The following is an 18263-nucleotide window of genomic DNA, read 5'->3' on the forward strand; positions in this document are numbered from 1 at the left end:
ATGAAACACTTAAAATAGCGCACAGGGATTGCGTGTTCAAAGTCGGGGAATATTTACGGCTTCAAGCAACTAACTAGCGTGGAAAAAAGAGAAATATTTCTTTATTATAATTTTTCCCAAACACACCACCATACGCTTGAGAGGCACGGTGACCTTCATAAGTACAGAAACAACTGAACAATTCCACATGTGTCTATAGTGTGTTTTTTGCTACCTATATTAGTAACGCAATAGCCCCTGCGTACTAATAGCAGCCGCTGCATAATAAATTGATGCAAGTAATTGGCACTTACCGTGAGGGGAGTATTAAGTGAATAAATTGGTAAAGGCGCATAATTAAAGTAATATAAAGGCAGCATACGTTCACTTTCTAACCAAAAAGCTTAGTGTGACGTACCCAATGAAGCAGATGTAGTACTGAGCTCCTCACGCCTAATTTTTTCAGAGCGAATGGTTTGTTCTGGTACAGTATGCGTTTTGTTTTTCTCTCACCACTTCAAATTTATAAAGAAGCTCGCACGAAGAAACCAATATTAAATTTTCTGCTCTAGCTTATGCAAGCTCACCTATAGCGATGGCGTGACGCATATCATTTCGAACATGAACTGCGCTGGCAACGTGGGGAGCGCTGGTTCTAGTACTTGACCTCAAATTCGATCTTCAGCGTTCGTTTTCGAGGATGCGCGTATTTTCAGCTCTTGGTCAAAATCAGAGGCTTTTCAAGATTACTTCATCTCAGCCCCTTGCCTTGCGCATGGCCTTCACTAATATTTTTACTAAGCGACGGTGTCACGTGGTGGGAGCATGCGATGTCACGTTATGAGGTGCTAAAGCTCTGTCGATCTATCATTAACTGTTACGTCGTATGCCATCGTGATATAGTGCACGATGGTGATTTTTGCGTCACTAGTGATGACGCACATGCCGCGGCACTACGGCCGACAACAACAATCATTTTTCGCATTTGATGGGGTATCTAAGGCTTTCACCTTAATATCATTAGGCTGTGTGGCTTGCGCTGGCTCATACGCACACAGAATTCGTATTAGAAAGGAAGGGCAAACAGTCAAAAACTGTTCGCTACCTCGCAAAAGAAAGAAAGAAAAAGACTCAGTTATCTTGAAATAAGGAACAAGGGAGCGTAAAAATTCCTAACCCTGCAGAGCGATTGGTACGCACTGAAAGTAGAAAATTGTAAGTTACCGTAATGTCTCATTATCGTGTGTTTAGTGGCGTTAGCTTTGAGCACTTGGTGAAGTGGTATCTTAGCCGTCCCGCTAAGAGATTCGAAGGGGGGGGGGGTAGAAAAAAAGAGTAACGATTTAGAGCACAGGGTACTCTACTATGGGAGAGCTTAAAGCCGTCCCAAGGAGGTGGAGAAACAATACAAGGGAAGTGATTGATTCGGGGGGGGGGGGGGTTATAAAAAGTATGTAACGATTTAGAGTATGAGGTACTCTACTATGGGAGAGCTTAGAGCCGTCCCTGTAACAAGTAAACTACCAGGGCGCGGTGAAATACATAAGCGTTGAGGAGTGATTGATTCGATGAAATATTGAGTTGTTATTCACAAAGTCTGGCGTTGAATTGTAAGCCTATTTTCCAATAACTTCTGTACCGACCTCTTGAATGTCCCACGATGGGACGACAGTATCTGTGAATAAAACGATATACACTTATATTCCGCTATCACATGTATCTAATATAACTCGTAACTTCAATCAGAAGCGTAGCTTCTTATACTTAGGAAGTTGTTTTATGACTATTCGAAAACAAAGTGCTCGTTATGATAGACTTCGACGTGAAAAAGACTGCCATTTGGTAGCAGGCAGCATAAACTTTTCTCGTGCTCTTTCCTCGGTAATAAGGAAGAGAAGAAATTCTCTATGGGTACCAAGGTGGTTTAAAAACTCGCAGCATATCCACGGAGTCAATGATGATTGGTGGGGCGAAGCGTTCGTTAGTCCGTCCGTGCGTACGTCCGTGCTTATTCGTTCTTGCTTTCGTACGTCCATGCATCCGTCCGTGCGTCCATTCGTGTGTCCGTCCATCCGTGTGACCATTCGTGTATCCGTCCTTCCACGCGTGCCTCCATGCGTCCGTCCGTACGTTCGTTCTTCAGTCTGTTGATCCGTCCATCCATGCTTCTGTTCGTGCGGCAGTCTGTCTGTCTGTCTGTCCGTCCATTATTCTCTCAGTGCGTCTGCCCCTCTGTCTGTGCGTTTGTCAGTCCATCCGCATGTCTGCATGTCCATCCGTACATCCTTCACTCCATTGAACACTCCAAGTACAACCATCTCACATCTTTTCATCATGTATCCATCTTATACAAGTGTCACCATCCAGCGGACATTCTAAGGACCGCTTTTTAAATGCGAAGCATTTTTTGGCGAACTTCGGTGACTTTGAGCGTATCTATCTATCTATCTATCTATCTATCTATCTATCTATCTATCTATCTATCTATCTATCTATCTATCTATCTATCTATCTATCTATCTATCTATCTATCTATCTATCTATCTATCTATCTATCTATCTATCTATCTATCTATCTATCTATCTATCTATCTATCTATCTATCTATCTATCTATCTATCTATCTATCCATCTATCTATCTATCTATCTATCTATCTATCTATCTATCTATCTATCTATCTATCTATCTATCTATCTATCTATCTATCTATCTATCAGATAGTGCTGAAAGTGCGTCCTTGTGTTACTAGTTTTATTTTGTAAGCCTCAAGTTTAAGGCAAATTTTATTAGAGAATAAGTCAGCGATACCTGTCTCTGTGTACTACTTCATCGGAAACAACTATCTTCTAATTTATGATTAGCGTATCATTGAGACTATCAAATCAAAGCCACGCGCTGTCTAAGTGGGCACCACCAGAAAATAGCCTGTTTCTGATATCTTTGGATGACAAAAGTTGGTTACACTTCTGCTGGCAAAGCTTTGCGGGAGCTTCCACTCTAGCAATTTTTAGGTGCGAAGCTCTTTAAAGCGACACCCGTTCGTCCCTCGTAACCATTGTAGTATGCAACAAGTATAACATTTTGACCTCGGAGGTGGTCCCGGTGGGAGATTTATTTTGTGCGTTGTTGAACAATAAAAAATACTGCTCAATGCACATGCCAATGGCCGATAATGGGGAATGAGAGACAGGAGCATTCGGCTTTTAGTTCACGCGCACGCTGTTATTCTTATTAGCAGCCATTGGCATGTGCATTGAGCACTATCTGACAAGAAAGGGTTGCTACGTTATACTCGCTGGGTGCACCTCCTTAGTTTTAGAAAGGTTTAGCGAGCGTTGAGCCGCAGTGCCATGAATACAATGAACTAGTATATACCATGAATGAAGTCGAGGTGGTTAAAGGGGGGAAGTAGATACGAAGCGCAAGCCATAAGAATGTAAAAGCCGAATTCTCCTGTCTCTCATTTCCCATTAGCAGCCATTGGCATGTACATTGAGCACTATCTGACAAAAAAGGATTGCTACGTTATACTCGCTGGGTGCACCACCTTGGTTTCAGGAAGGTTTAGCGAGCGTTGGGCCGCAGTGGCATGAATACAGTGAACTATTATATACCTTGAACTCGAGGTGGTCAAAGGTGGGAAGTAGACCCGAAGCACAAGCCGTAAGAAAGTGTGCGTGTACCACCTCTCGTTTAGTCATTTGAATGTCCGCTCGGTAGCGGTGCTTCTACATGGGGAATATATAATGAAAAGATGCGAGATGGTGGTACTTTGAGTGTTGAACAGATGGACGAACGGACACATAGACAGATGCGCGAATGTACACGTGAATGGACGCAGGGGCGGATGCTGGACGAACACAGGGACAGACGCACGAACAGACGCACGCACGGACGGGCGGATGGATACATGGACGGTCACACAAACGGACGCATGGACGGACGGAAGCAAGAACGAATGGACGGACGAATGCTTCGCCCCACTCTCCATCATTCACTCCGTGCATATGCTGCCAATTTTTTCTAAACCTTCTTGATGATGGGACGCTGATGTGCGATCCAGTAATACATGTATGTGGTGTTCAATAAACTCTTGTGCAGCTCGAGAAGTCAGTTTTGAACAGCAGACGCTGCCTTCGTCGGCCTTCCAAGGCGACAGACGGGGAGGGAGCAAATAGCTGGCACAAGACGCAAGCATGTGGCACTATACGTGAAGTGCGAACATGCCCAGTGATGGTGTGGGCAACGCTGACACGCGAAGCGTCACATCATGCGACAAACAAATGCTCCACATTTAAAAATCGATGCTTTTCCTAAGTAAAATGTTGATCCCTTGTTAGAATGGGCCTTTTCCTAGCACGAACAGCACCCCAAGTGGAGATCACCGAAATCAATCTGGTGGCTCTTCGGCTCCGAAATTGCCTTCCACATGCCGGTAGGCCCTCTTTGAAGCCTACGTTCGCCCCTCTCTTCGAGGATAACATTTTAATGTTTGCGGCACCAGATGTCGCTTGGTACACACGTGTCATCCCGTTTTCTCCACTGAAAATCACGGCGTGGGCCATGCGCGTGCCTCCTCGAGGCCGGCGCGCATGCACAGACCACCTACCTGGAAAAGGCCCGTTTCCATATGTGTGTGAGTGGGAGGACCGAATGACAATTGATATTCAATAAAATTACCAAACATTATAAATTACAGAGGCGCGTTTTCCCTTTCCTCACCATAAACTCAACAGGGCACAGTCTGTCGAATAGCGACAATTACAAACCACATCCTATAGGGATCCAGTGCTACTACATGTTATATATGCAGAGATCAAGGTGACCACTAAATGCAAAGATTGTCAGACACGATCTTCCTTAGAACGTATACTTTGAGAACGCCAGGGATTAAAACACAGTAATGAGAATGTGGCCTCCACCGAACGCCTCCACGCGCATTGGCTGGGCGTGCTGCTCAATTCAGCCCTGGATGATCAGCTATGGGCGATCCAGCTGGCCGAGGAAGCCGCTAGGAGGCAACACCTTCCAGCCAACACCTAGGTGGGAGCTCAACCCACTAACACACCGGATACAAAATAAAGTTTTCTCCATCCATCCATGAAGTCAATGTTGACAAGTGGGTGAGGGTAGGTCCTAAGGTCCATGTTCATGTTGAAGTCGCTGACTATAGGGAAGGGTGTGGCCTCGTAGGTGTTTTACATTGGTCCGCCACAATTATGAGTTATATTAGTTTACCATTGAAGCTTTCTTTGTATCTCACATATGTTACGCGAGCGTCGTGTCACATAATGTAGATGGATTGATATAAAGTAGCATAAATAGTCGATGAAAATGTCCTTATCTCTACGCTGAAGTCGTCGATTTATATAAAGGGTTTGTGCCTATTTGTCTTTTAAATGGGCCACAATTACGATTCAAGCTACTCTAATGTTAAACCTCTTTAAATAGGAAGCATTTCTTAGCAAACTTCCACGACTAAGAACGTATCTGTCTATCTAGCCACCTAGGACTTTTAGCTCTCCTGGCAGTTTCATTATTGGGATTTACACCAAACTTTCTATGGCATAACATGAGTGTATAACAAGCATAAGTGACAAGTCATAACATGAAAATCATGACATGTATGAATGTTATTGCATGTCATGGATGTCCTAATTTACATGTTATGGTCTCGCTGCTTTGCGGTGGTTTTGTTCCCATAACATATTGCAAGACTGGTATGGTATGACATGATTGCATGGCAAACAAGTGATAGGCCCCAACGTGGCAATCATGACATGCATGCTATGTAACTAATGACAACACTCATGGGGCGCTCGCAGTTGTTTCCCTACCTTCACATATAAAAAATTTAATTTTAGGTGACGTGAATGGATGACGAAGGTAGACAACTGGTGTGACCATAATAATCATGGCATGTGTGTCATGTAAAAACATGACTACAGGCTGTGCTCATGATGCACTCGTTGCCATTTCCTAGCTTCACATATACCAAGTTTGGTATTACGTGACGTGAACGAATGACGAAGGTGAATAACACGTCCAAACATGCTAATCATGACATGTGTGTCATGTAAAACATGACTACTTGCTAAGCTCGTAGTGCACTCGCGGACGTTAACGAGCTAACATATGCCAAATTTGGTGATAGTTATAGCGCGAGAACAGAACGACGACAAAGAGACAAGAAGAAGACGAGCGCTTCTTAAATGCGAAGCATTTATTAGCGAACTTCAGCGACTTCGACCGTCTCCTTCTTGTCTCTTTGTCGTCATTCTGTTTTCGTGCTGTAACTATCAGCATGTCATACCAACTACCCCAAACCGCCACGAGACATGCATGGATGACGATCACAAATACCAGGCGCTAATACGATATTCATATCATGGAAGTCATGTACGGCATGATTTACGCCCGCCTCGATGCGTTGTGGCTTATAAGTGGCATATCAACCATCCTCGTTCATGCTTCGGACGTCATGGATTAGGACTGTATGGGGGATCTGCAATTTTTTTTATTTCTTAGCGAACTGAACTTCGGGGACTTTGAGCGTGCCTATCTATCTATCTATCTATCTATCTAATCTATCTATCTATCTATCTATCTATCTATCTATCTATCTATCTATCTATCTATCTATCTATCTATCTATCTATCTATCTATCTATCTATCTATCTATCTATCTATCTATCTATCTATCTATCTATCTCTCTATCTATCTATCTATCTATCTATCTATCTATCTATCTATTTATCTATCTATCTATCTATCTATCTATCTATCTATCTATCTATCTATCTATCTGTCTGTCTGTCTGTCTGTCTGTCTGTCTGTCTGTCTTCTGTCTGTCTGTCTGTCTGTCTATCTATCTATCTATCTATCTATCTATCTATCTATCTATCTATCTATCTATCTATCTATCTATCTATCTATCTATCTATCTATCTATCTATCTATCTATCTATCTATCCATCCACCTACGTCTTTTAGCTCTCATGTCCGTTTCGATGATGGGATGTATACCAAAATTTGTATGCCCCGCCACGGTGGTCCAGTGGCTAAGGTACTCGGCTGCTGACCCGGAGGTCGTGGGTTCGAATCCCGGCTGCTGTGGCTGCATTTCCGATGGAGGCGGAAATGTTGTAGGCCCGTGTACTCAGATTTGGGGGCACGTTAAAGAACTCCAGGTAATCGAAATTTCCGGAGCCCTCCACTACGGCGTCTCTCATAACCATATGGTGGTTTTGGGACGTTAAACCCCACATATCAATCAATCAAAATTTGTATGGCATAACGTTACTGCATGACGAGCATAAGTGAGCAGTCATAACATGAAATTCACGACATGTATGTAATGAATGGCATGGCATACAAGTCATGGTCTTGCTGACCTTACGGTGGTTTCGTTCACAAGACATATCGTAAAACTGATAATGTATTACATGACTGCCCGGTGAGCATAAGTGACAAGCTCTAAAGTGGAAATCATCACATGCATGGTGTGTAAGTCATGACTACACGCCATGCGCTCTTGTTTGGCTCGCGGATGTTTTATTAGCTACACGTACACCAAATTTGGTATTACATGATGTGAATGGATGACGAAGGAATTTGACTGGATAAACACGATTCAACCATTCATTCATTCATTTTTATTTTCTCAAAGACCCCCGATAGGGCATTACATAAGGGTGGGTAACATACAATCGATAGCTTTGTCACAATGATCAATGTGAAGGTACTTTTAAATATTATGCATAAAACTTGATAGAGGGGTGAGTGTGGCGATATCGTGGGAAAGGCTGTTCCAGTCTTTTGCTGCTCTGGGAAAAAAAGAAGCAGAAAATCTTTTAGTACGGGCACGTGGGCGAAAAACTTGAAGCGCATGGCCGGTGCGCCGAGATATGTGAGCTGCAGGGATAATATAAGGAAAGCGACTTAGTGGAGCGTGAAGAAACTTGTGAAATAGTGAGAGGGTTGCAATGCGTCGGCCACATGATAAAGGTGATAAGTTACACTTGGCTTTGAGGGATCAAACACTGATGTCGTATAAGTATGAAGCATGAATGAATCTAGCTGCACGATTTTGAATAAATTCAAGGGAATTTGTAAGACCAACTTCAGGCGGGTTCTAGATGGAAGATGCATATTCTTATTTAGACCTAACTAATGATGTATAAGCAAGTAGTTTTACATGGCTCAGAGCGCTGCGTAAGTTCCTTTTTAAGAAGCCCAGGGTTCTGTGAAATGTTGATACGATTTTAATAATGTGAGCGTTCCATGACAAATTGTAGGATAGGCTGACTCCAAGGTATTTGTAAGCGGTTACTAATTCGACAGGGACGTTAGCTATATTATAAGAAAAGCGAAGAGGGTTTACATGGCGAGTGAGATTAATTTGCATTTAGTAGGGTTTAATGTCATAAGCCAGTCAACACACAATTGTAGGATATGGTTGAGGTCTCCTTGTAAAAATATTTGGTCAGAAGGGTTAGTGACGGTACGATAAATGACACAGTCGTCAGCAAACATGCGGCAATTTGAAGATACGTGCAACGAAAGGTCGTTATTGTAAATTAGAAATAAAAGAGGGCCAAGGAGAGAGTTCTGTGGTACATCCGATGTTACCGGAAGAGGGACAGATAAACTGTCATTTGTAAACACTGATTGCATGCGGTTAATGAGGAATTCCTTTATCCAGGTAAGTACATACGGGTGCAAGTTTAACGAATACAGTTTTAGTATTACCACGATAATCATGGCATGCGATAATCATGACATGCGTGTCATCTAAGACCAGGACTAGATGCCACGCTCAGGATGCGCTCGCGGCCGTTTCGCTAGCTTCAGATATACCAAATTTAGTATTACGTGACATAAATGAATGGCGAAGTTAACTGACTGATATTGATTATTTGATTGATGTTGAAACGGGGTGAGAAAGTACCGCAGAGTATACCTACAACACCTAACACCAGACATACAAGGCAGAGCCAAATCCACGGGGATATCAGCGAGCATCGTCTTTCTATTTTCTGTGTCCTTATTAAACTCCGACAGCACTTCGTAGCCTCACCCCCAGCGGCAAAGGCACCGACCCGGTGCTTGACTGGTTGGAGTGGAATGGCTTTAGCCGCGTGACGTGAACGATGTCAGATGATCGTGCTGTGGTGGTCTTCAGAGGTTGGACTAGGTACGTGACGTCGGCGGCTTGGCGCAAGAGTCGGTAGGGATCATAGTATGGAGAAGTCAACTTCTCGGAAGGACCAACTCGCCGTGATGATGCCCAAAGAAGGAACATGTCACCAGGATCGAATTGGACATCCCGGTGGCGAATGTCGTAGATTTGTCCTTGTTTTAAAGACAATTGTCTTTCTTGGGGACCTTCGGCAGAAACATTTTGGTCTGTCTGTCTGTCTATAGATTTGTCTGTTTATCCGCTCTTACCGATACCTCAAACGGCATCAAACGGCCAGCCCCATCCGCAGCTCCCGCCAATATTGCTCAAGATTCAGTGTTTATACTTGTGCGATTGTCAATTAAAAAGCAATTATTGCGTATATTTGAGGCACCATAACAACACGTCGATGTTTTGTATGTGTGTCTTTATACTAGAGAGGGCCCACACAACTAATTCCAAGGACCGTAGTGTTTATCACCCTGCGCTGACACTGCAACGCGATGCTCAAAAATGTAATTGCTTCTAACGCTTGGTAAGACGACAAGGTGGTGACACCTGTCCGTCACTTTGCGTTCTACACCTTATCACCTCTGAGACAAGCGCGCATCTTTCTCCACGGGCGCACACGCCTTCCTTCGTTTTCGAACTGCCACAAGGCGCTCGTGTCTAATGTGCCTCGATGCGCTCGTTCGCCTCCGCTACACGCTTGAGGCACTAACTCAGCACCTCAGAATACCATTCACCAATTTTACTGCACAGAACATTAAATAAACGTTTTGTTCACTCTCTCCAGATGCAAGACTAAATTCTTTCGACGACATAGTAAGTCTAACATGCACATTCGGGGCCAATTTTTTTTTAGAAATGTCAGGTCGAAAGCGGGAAACTCGGTGTGCCGCCTCAGATCTAGCGATATCATCACGAGTGAAGTGTGAATTTGTAATGTCGTATCAAGAACGGGCGGAAGGAGGGTGTGGAAAGGCGGCATGAGTTGTCGTCCATACAAGAAAAAAATACAGAGGAACCTGTAGAGTCATGTCGAGACGTATTGTACGCAAACGTTACGAACGCCAAAGCTTCGTCCTAGTCGCAATGATCTGGCGAAACATACATGGTGACCATGTCCGCCGTTATGTTCAAGCACTCCGTTATGCTGTTGGTCTGCGGGTAATACACAGTGCTGAATTCGTGTTTCGTAGCGCAAGAGAGCAAGATGTCTTGGACTACCTGTGATAGAAAGTATCGACGCCAGTCTTTAATGAGCTGTCGAGATGTGCCATGGCGAAGTATTACGTCCTCGAAGAGAAAGTCGGTGACGTCGGTTGCACAACTGGTAAGGATAGCCCGTGTGACCGCATACCGAGTCGTGGAGTCGGTAGCAACAGCTATACTCTTGTTTCCGCGGATGGCGAGAGGAAAAGACCCGAGGAGGTCAAGACCAACTCAGTGAAATGGTTGAGATGGTATATCTATGGGTTGAAGGTGTTCTGCTGGAAGGGTGGCCGGTGTTTTGCGTTGCTGACACCATTTGCACGAAGTTAGGTAACAACGAACAGAGCGGTAAATACCGGGCCAAAAGAAGCGGCGTCAAACGCTGTCGTCCGTCCTTGAGACGCCCAGATGACCAGCAGTAGGAATGTGATGCAACTGCGCGATAACAGTCTGACGCATATGTGCAGGTATGACCAGCAGCAAGTCAGAACCATCAGGATGCATGTTGTAACAGTATGGAACACCATCATGGAGCACAAACATACGTATCAATGGAGGTGCAGTGGGTTTACTCAGTCGGTTCATGACCTCTCTTAAGTGAGAATCCCGGCGTTGCTCATCTCTGATGTTTGCCAACGCTGAAAGCGTCAACACGCACGTAGACTCGCCTCTCTCAAGAAGATCTAGTGGAGGTACTCGGTGACAAGGAGGAGGAGGAAAAAATTGGCAGCATATCCACGGAGTGAATGATGGAGAGTAGGGCGAAGCATTCGTCCGTCCATTCGTTCTTGCTTCCATCCGTCAATGCGTCCGTCTGTGTGACCGTCCATGCGTCCATCCACCCATCCGTGCGTGCGTCTTTTCGTGCGTCCGTCTTTGCGTCCGTCCATGCATCCGCCCCTGCATCCGTTCATGAGTCCATCCATGCATCTGTCCATGTGTCCGTTCGTCCATCTATTCAACATTCCAAGTACCACCATCTCGCATCTTTTCATCATATATTCCCCATATAGAAGCAGTGCCATCCAGCGGCTATTCCAAGGACTAAATTAGAGGTAGCACACGCACACCTTCTTACGGCTGGCGCTTCGGGTCTACTTCCCACCTTTAACCACCTCGAGTTCATGGTATATACTAGTTCACTGTATTCATGCCACTGCGGCCCAACACTCGCTAAACTTTTCTAAAACCAAGGAGGTTGCGCCCAGCGAGTATAACGTAGCAACCTTTTCCTTTCAGATAGTGCTCAATTTACATGCCAATGGCTGGTAATGGGAAATGAGAGCCAGGAGAATTCGGCTTTTACTTTCTTACAGTTTGCGCTTCGTATCTACTTCCCACCATTGACCACCTCGAGTTCATAGTATATACTAGTTCATTGTATTCATGGCACCGCAGCGCAATGGTTGCTAAACCTTTCTAAAACTAAGGAGGTTACAACCAGCGAGTATAACGTAGCAACCCTTTCTTGACCAATAGTGCTCAATGCACATGCCAATGGCTGCCAATGGGGATCACAGCATGCGCGTTAACTAAAAGCCGAATGCTCCTGTCTCTCATTCCCCATTTGCAGCCATTGCCATGTACATTGAGCACTATTTTTTATTGTTCAACAACGCACAGAAGAAATCTCTCGCCGGCATCACCTTGGAGGTCAAAATGTTATACTTGTTACACACTACAACGGTTATGAGGGACGAACGGGGGCCGGTATTAGGAGCTTCGCCCCTAAAAAGCTTTATTTATCCCAAGAGGGAAAGGTGCGGTGGTGGATTGTCAGAGGAGCCTACTCAGCGTATGTTTTCGCTACCCTCTTGGCCCAATCTAAGATCTGGTCCTGGACGTCGGGCGCCGAGCTGTACATAGCGGCCTCTCACTGCACAAGCAATCAGCGTCCTCGTGTTGGCATCTCATTCTATAGACGATGGTGAATGAGTATTCCTTTAGCCGCAAGGCCCACCGTCCGAGCCGTCCGGTACCGCCTTTCAACAATGACAGCCAGCATAAAGCGTTGTGGTACATTACAACAGGGAATTACCATCCATGCAAATATGGGCAATATAATAGCGCTCCACTGGTGAAAGAAGACGGCTAGCATATGCAATGACGCAGGAACTACCATGCTGTTGCTGTACCAAAACAGCGCCAATGTCATGGCCGCTGGCGTCGGTTTGCGCTTCTGTTGGAGCGGATATATCGAAGCGGCCAAGAATCGGCGGTGACGTGAGGTGCATAGTCAGTTCAACAAATGCACTGGCTTCTTCAGGACACCAGACAAAATTCCCATTCTTCTTCAGTAGGTTTGTTAGAGGGCGTGCAATGTCGACGAAATTGCGCACAAATCTTCGAATCAGGAGCGGAGGTCTACAAAGCTTTGAACGTCATTCGCACTGGTTGGCATAAGAAAATCTTTTACTGCACGCACTTTGTCAGGAGTGGGACAAATACCTGAAGAATCGACAAGATGTCCGACGACAGTAAGCTGCCAACGGCCGCAATGACACTTCCACAAATTGAGTCTAAGGCCTGCCTTTTGAAAAACAAAGAAATGTCGAGAGGCGCTCGAGGTGCGTTGCAAAAGTAGGTGAAAAGACAATGACGTCATCAAGGTAGCATAAACATATTGACCACTTGAAACCATGCAGTAGAGCGAAATGCAGTAGAGCGTCCATCATTCGTTCGAATGTAGCTGGAGTGTTGTATAACCCGAATGGCATCAATTACAGAAAAAAGCCATTAGGTGTAATAAATGCGGTTATTTCACGGTCCGTGTCATCAAGTGCAATCTCCCAGTACCCCGAACCAAGGTCTATTGAAGAAGAATACTTAGCACCACTGACACAGTAAAGGACATCACCTATACGCGGTTTGGATTACACGTATTTTTTTTTTTCTAACCTTGTGGAGGTTTAGGTATTCTACACAAAAAAGCCAATAGTGGTCCTCCTTTCTGACGAGCACGCCAGGGGAAGCTCAAGGGCTTGAAGAAGGTTCTATGATGTCCCGGATAAGCATTTTTTTACTTTTTTGTATGATTTGACGCTAAGTAGAAAAAATACGATAGCGTTGCCTGTGTATCGGATTAGCATCACCGGTGTTTATGCGAAGCTTCAAAATGGTTGTCTGGCCCAGTGGTTGGTCATTAAGGCTAAAAATGTCTTGGCATGAAGCCAGAATGGCATGAAGAGTATGCACATGTTCAGCCGGGAGGTCTGATGCGATCATTTTTGTCGTGCCTTCGAAGGTAGTTTGACCCAAATCTGAACTCGTGGCTGATGACTTATTCCTGTCAAGACGAAAGTATAGTAGTCGCAGGCCGGGACAAGGGACGCAAGGGGGATACCCTGGGGTAAAACTTGTGAGTATTGTCCAAAATCGATGAGAGGGAGACATGCGGTATTGTACTTTATACTGTTGACCATGTACGGTAGCGTGACATTTTGCGAGCAGAGGATGGCAATGTTGGGTGGCACGACGTAACCACCAGCACTCACGGGTGGATCAGGAGAGACCACAATATACATAATGGGTGCTGAACGCTGGGCGAGCTAATAATTGATAACTACATGAATGCATACATAACGGCTAGAGAGGGGACTCGAACGTAATCGGCGGAATGTAGCGTACACAGTTTAGAATCACTAGGCTCAACCGCAAATGGTAGGGCGAGTTCGACGACGCCCGTAGCACGGTCGATGAGAGCTGAATAGGAGGGTAGAAAATCAAGTCCTAAGATGAGTTAATGTGGGCACTGCTCCAATACATCAAAGAAAACAGAAGTATGGCGTCTGGCAACAGTGACCCGAGCAGTAAACACCCCTCTGACAACGGCAGTCACGCAATTGACTACGCGGAGTACAGCGATCGAAGCTGGAGTGAGAACCTTTCGTAGACGTGTACGGGGGCTCGAATTCATGATTAACATGTGAGCACAGCTGTCGACAAGTGCATGCTATGACAGGTGCACCGTCGACATGTACTTCGATGAGGTTGTTGTGTTTAGGTAGTGTGAGCAGAGGAATTTCGTTAGGTTGACACGGCAGGCTCACCTCTTGGAGCTGCGCACATTAGTCTTCTGAGAAACGGTGGGAGGAGGAGGGGAAGGAAAACCAAGACGTTGAGAGTGAGACAGGTGACTTGACGGCGAAGGAGAGCGGTGCAGTCATGGGGGTTTCGATGATGTAGCAGCTTCATCTTCGTGGGTGGGCACTCGAGAACTAACAGCCTCAGGAGAACGCTTATTGTTAGAATAGTCGTACCAACGCTGCGAGTTCCAGGGATGACGGCAGTAGTAATAAATATGGCTGACACGTCCCCAACAGAAGCAAACGAGCCTGTCGTCAGGGGTTTGCCATTCCGCCGGGTTCCGGTATCGAGGGCAGGCATACGAGTTTAGGGGCATATCAGGAGGACAGGGTATATGGTAATCTGGTCTATTGACAAGACAGAGTGTCTGGAGTCCGGCGTTTGAAAGCTCCTGGTCATCGTCATCATTATCAGCCTGACTACATCCATGCGGAACGAAGGTTTCCCCATGTTCCGCCAGTCAACTCGGTCCTGTGCTTGCTGCTGCCATGACGCGTACAGTCGGTTGTGGAATTCCCTTCGGAGTCCGATGACGTGCAGCCCGCACGCCAGGACGCATGCTCATTGACAACTTGCGTGCCTGTTGTAGCATGCAGGGTAGTTTTAAACCTGGCTGACCCGGCGTGTTGTGCGCGGTCAACGCCGTCTTACTCGGAGGCTCGGTAGGCGCACCTTGCCTTGGGGAAGCGTCTTCAGTAGTCGACGCACAAGGCCTCGTGGGCAGGTTGGTATGACTGATAGCTGCCTCTAATGCAGGCGTGGCATGCGCAGTCTGTTGTGCCCTTGGCGGACTAGGCAGGTCTTTTTCAGGAGCACTGGTCATAGCCACAGCATCTCAAAAGTTTGGCTGCTGATGGCTGGGGATTTTAACTTCCTCTACGGGGGACTGGGGGCGAGGCTGGTCGCTGCAGGCAGGACTCGCAGTGCATTGGGTTCGGTAGAAAGTTGGCTTCAGAGATCGTCGATGGTGAAACCTCCGCGACCGGGGGACGAATAGCGTGCGTGACGATGCCCGTAGGCGTGGCAGATTCCGGGGCTTGCAGCGATGTATCCGTCGTATGAAGTGTGGCCCGTCCGAAGAGTCATGAACCGTGGAAGTCGGAGAAGACGTGTGGATGGCGAGCGTGCCTGAAGGGCTATAGGACTTCAAAAAACGCACTTCATGGCTGACGCGTTGAATGTGGCGCAAACGTCTCGAATTTCGTCGGGGGGGGGGGGGTTGGGCGTGGAAATTGTGCCGCTGGTGTCTGGACGTGAGGTTGGATGGACCGTAGTCGGGAGAGTAAAGTTATGGAAAAGCCAGCGCTGTGGGCCGGGTGGTACTGCTCGCTATTCGAGGGAAACCGTCATGTCAAGGGCACCCGGAAGCGGGTGGTAAATGAGGCCGTAGCAGGCCAACACCGCAAAGTAGAGCAGAGTGGCTGCGCTGTGGAGCTTGATGTCACAGCGAGATCACGAAGCTCGACAGGCAGTGCGTCGAGCAAGATGGCGTGCATGAGCGGCTGGTCCGTGATGAGATTCACCGCGAGAACGGCGTCGAGCTGCATAAATCAAATTTGAAGTAGGCTGGGCTGAACAGCTGTACTGGCCGGCAGAGTTGTGGAAACTTGGCAGTCGGTGACTCGTCGAATGCGCGTTCGCGTTTTTCGGGCCGCTAATTATAGGCAGTGGCAGTTGGACGTGTCGGACTTCGCCACTTTATTCTTGAAGCTCATAGCGAAGCGGTGACAGCTGCCTGCTTCCTATAGTTGGTGAAAACCTAAGAGTAACTGTTAGCTCCGCCAACGGTGGTCACCGTCCCACCTAGTCTGAATTTGCATAAATGTGTGTTTAGAAAAAGTTGTGAAGGCATTGAGTACTGGGTACTCTACTATTCGAGAGCATAAAGTTGTCCTTGGGCAGTAAAATTGAGTCATACCGCAATAACTTCTAAATGCGTGTGTTTAAAAAAGTTGTTAACAAATTAGAGTACTTAGTACTCTACTATGGGAGAGCTGAAAGCCGTTCCGAGACATCGAACTGCAAGACCCACCGCATTACAATCGGTTATTTACGTTACATCAAGGAAATTTCGTGGTCTTCGCGCATATTACTTGCCCGTACAGGCTCATGTTTATGTCACTAATTTTTGATTTGCCAAACATAGCGTGTCAACAAAGAATGACGAACCTTTGACTTATATGTGTAGCATCTGCATTGCCAGCGACAACGTGCTTATGGTTAGAATGAACATCGCCAATCATTACTCTGTTGCACAGATGAATGACAAGCGTGCAACAGAACTGGGGTGGAGCGTGTATTTGTTATTAGGTAAATCAATGAGGCTAAGAAAAGTTTCTGCAGTGGAAGCTCCCTCAATGCTTTGCCAGCAATAGTTAACCAGTTTTTGCCCTCCAAAAATCTCAGAAACGCGCTCTTTTCTGGTGGGGCCCATTTAGACATCAAGTGGCTTTGACCTGTTAGTCTAAAGCTACGTTAATAATAAAAATAACATAATGTTGTTTCTTATAAAAAAACCAAGGAGACGAGTATTCGTGTTTAAATTTTCAATAAAATTTGCCGTGAATTTGAGGCTTATTGAAGAAAATTAGTAATAGAAAGAGGTACTTTAAGCACTATGTGAACAGAAAACGTTGGCACGTTAAACTCGCTTGGCGTGCGAGAAAGCACTCCTTCTCGATTGCCAAATGCCGACAGCTCATCAAGCCCCTAGTAAGATGACTGCCGTAGTCGCCATCTTACAGCGGGTATGGCTTCACTCATGAGCGATAACTTCCACTCGAGCAATTTCTTTAAACCGTCTTGGCTGTAACCGACTATCGTCGCCAGGCACAAGAGCTTGTTCTCTTGTAGCACGCGCCTCCAACTCCGAGCACGAGCGGCGCGAGAGGAGGAGCGCTGTGACTGGTAAGAGATGATGATGCTGAGTTACGATGATGAAGGCGCCACACTAGTAAGAGCCCTTCACGTGAGTACAACTGTGCGGTGCCACAATATGGCTGCAGTGAAATGTACAGAGAATACATCGAGGGTTAGAATGAACGTTTAGTACCACTGAATTCATTGTCAATCTACTAAAGTTGTGAGCCACATTGACTGGGCGAACAAAAACGAGAACTTGTCACTTCATCTTGGAACACAATGAGTTTCCTTGAGGCGTCTCGAAGATAATACGGCTGTTGGGAGCCGTATATGCGCATGCATCGCCTGACACGTCAGAACAGCTTGATAGCAAACGGTGTTTGTTAAGTTTGCTTCGTATTGTATATGCGAATATTGAGAAAGTGGCAAATCATTGAGTTACTTTAAACGTTTAAATTTGCCAGGAAGCCATCATGGAGCGAGTCTACAATTTTTGTCGCCGAACAGTGTCTTATATGGTAGCTAATTTGACGCAATTCAGCGGAATCAATGGCAACCCTGGTTCAGCGCTTGCGGGTGTCTTGTTACTTCAACTTAGTTAAGTGTAATTTCAGACTCCTTATTGTCAGACTGCTTGCTGCTTGTTGAACACCCTTCAAGTGGAATTAAGTTGTGAACCAGATACGCCTTACCATATTTTTGGCGGGAGTGGCCGGTGCCACTATATTGTGGCTCACTTGCACGTATTGAAGCTCTCATTACACTTGATTCAATTTATTTTACTCTCAGGGCACATAAATGCATTACAGAGGGGGGGGGGGCGAAAGGTATACAAAAGCGAAAAAAATGCAACCTAGAAAATCAACATATTGAGTAAAATACATTTTTCAAAGAACTTAAGCTATGACAGGCTGAATACGTAATCGGTTAGTGCAG

The 18263-nt window shown here is 45.8% G+C and overlaps 1 protein-coding gene across 1 annotated transcript in view; it reads left to right on the forward strand.

Moving 5' to 3' along the window:
• LOC142791789 (Na(+)/citrate cotransporter-like) overlaps positions 1-18263 on the forward strand; it is a 61039-nt gene that overhangs the window by 26761 nt on the left and 16015 nt on the right. The window lies entirely within an intron of this gene.

Source organism: Rhipicephalus microplus, chromosome 2 (genome assembly GCF_043290135.1).
Source record: "Rhipicephalus microplus isolate Deutch F79 chromosome 2, USDA_Rmic, whole genome shotgun sequence".
NCBI classification, from domain to species: Eukaryota; Metazoa; Arthropoda; class Arachnida; order Ixodida; family Ixodidae; genus Rhipicephalus; species Rhipicephalus microplus.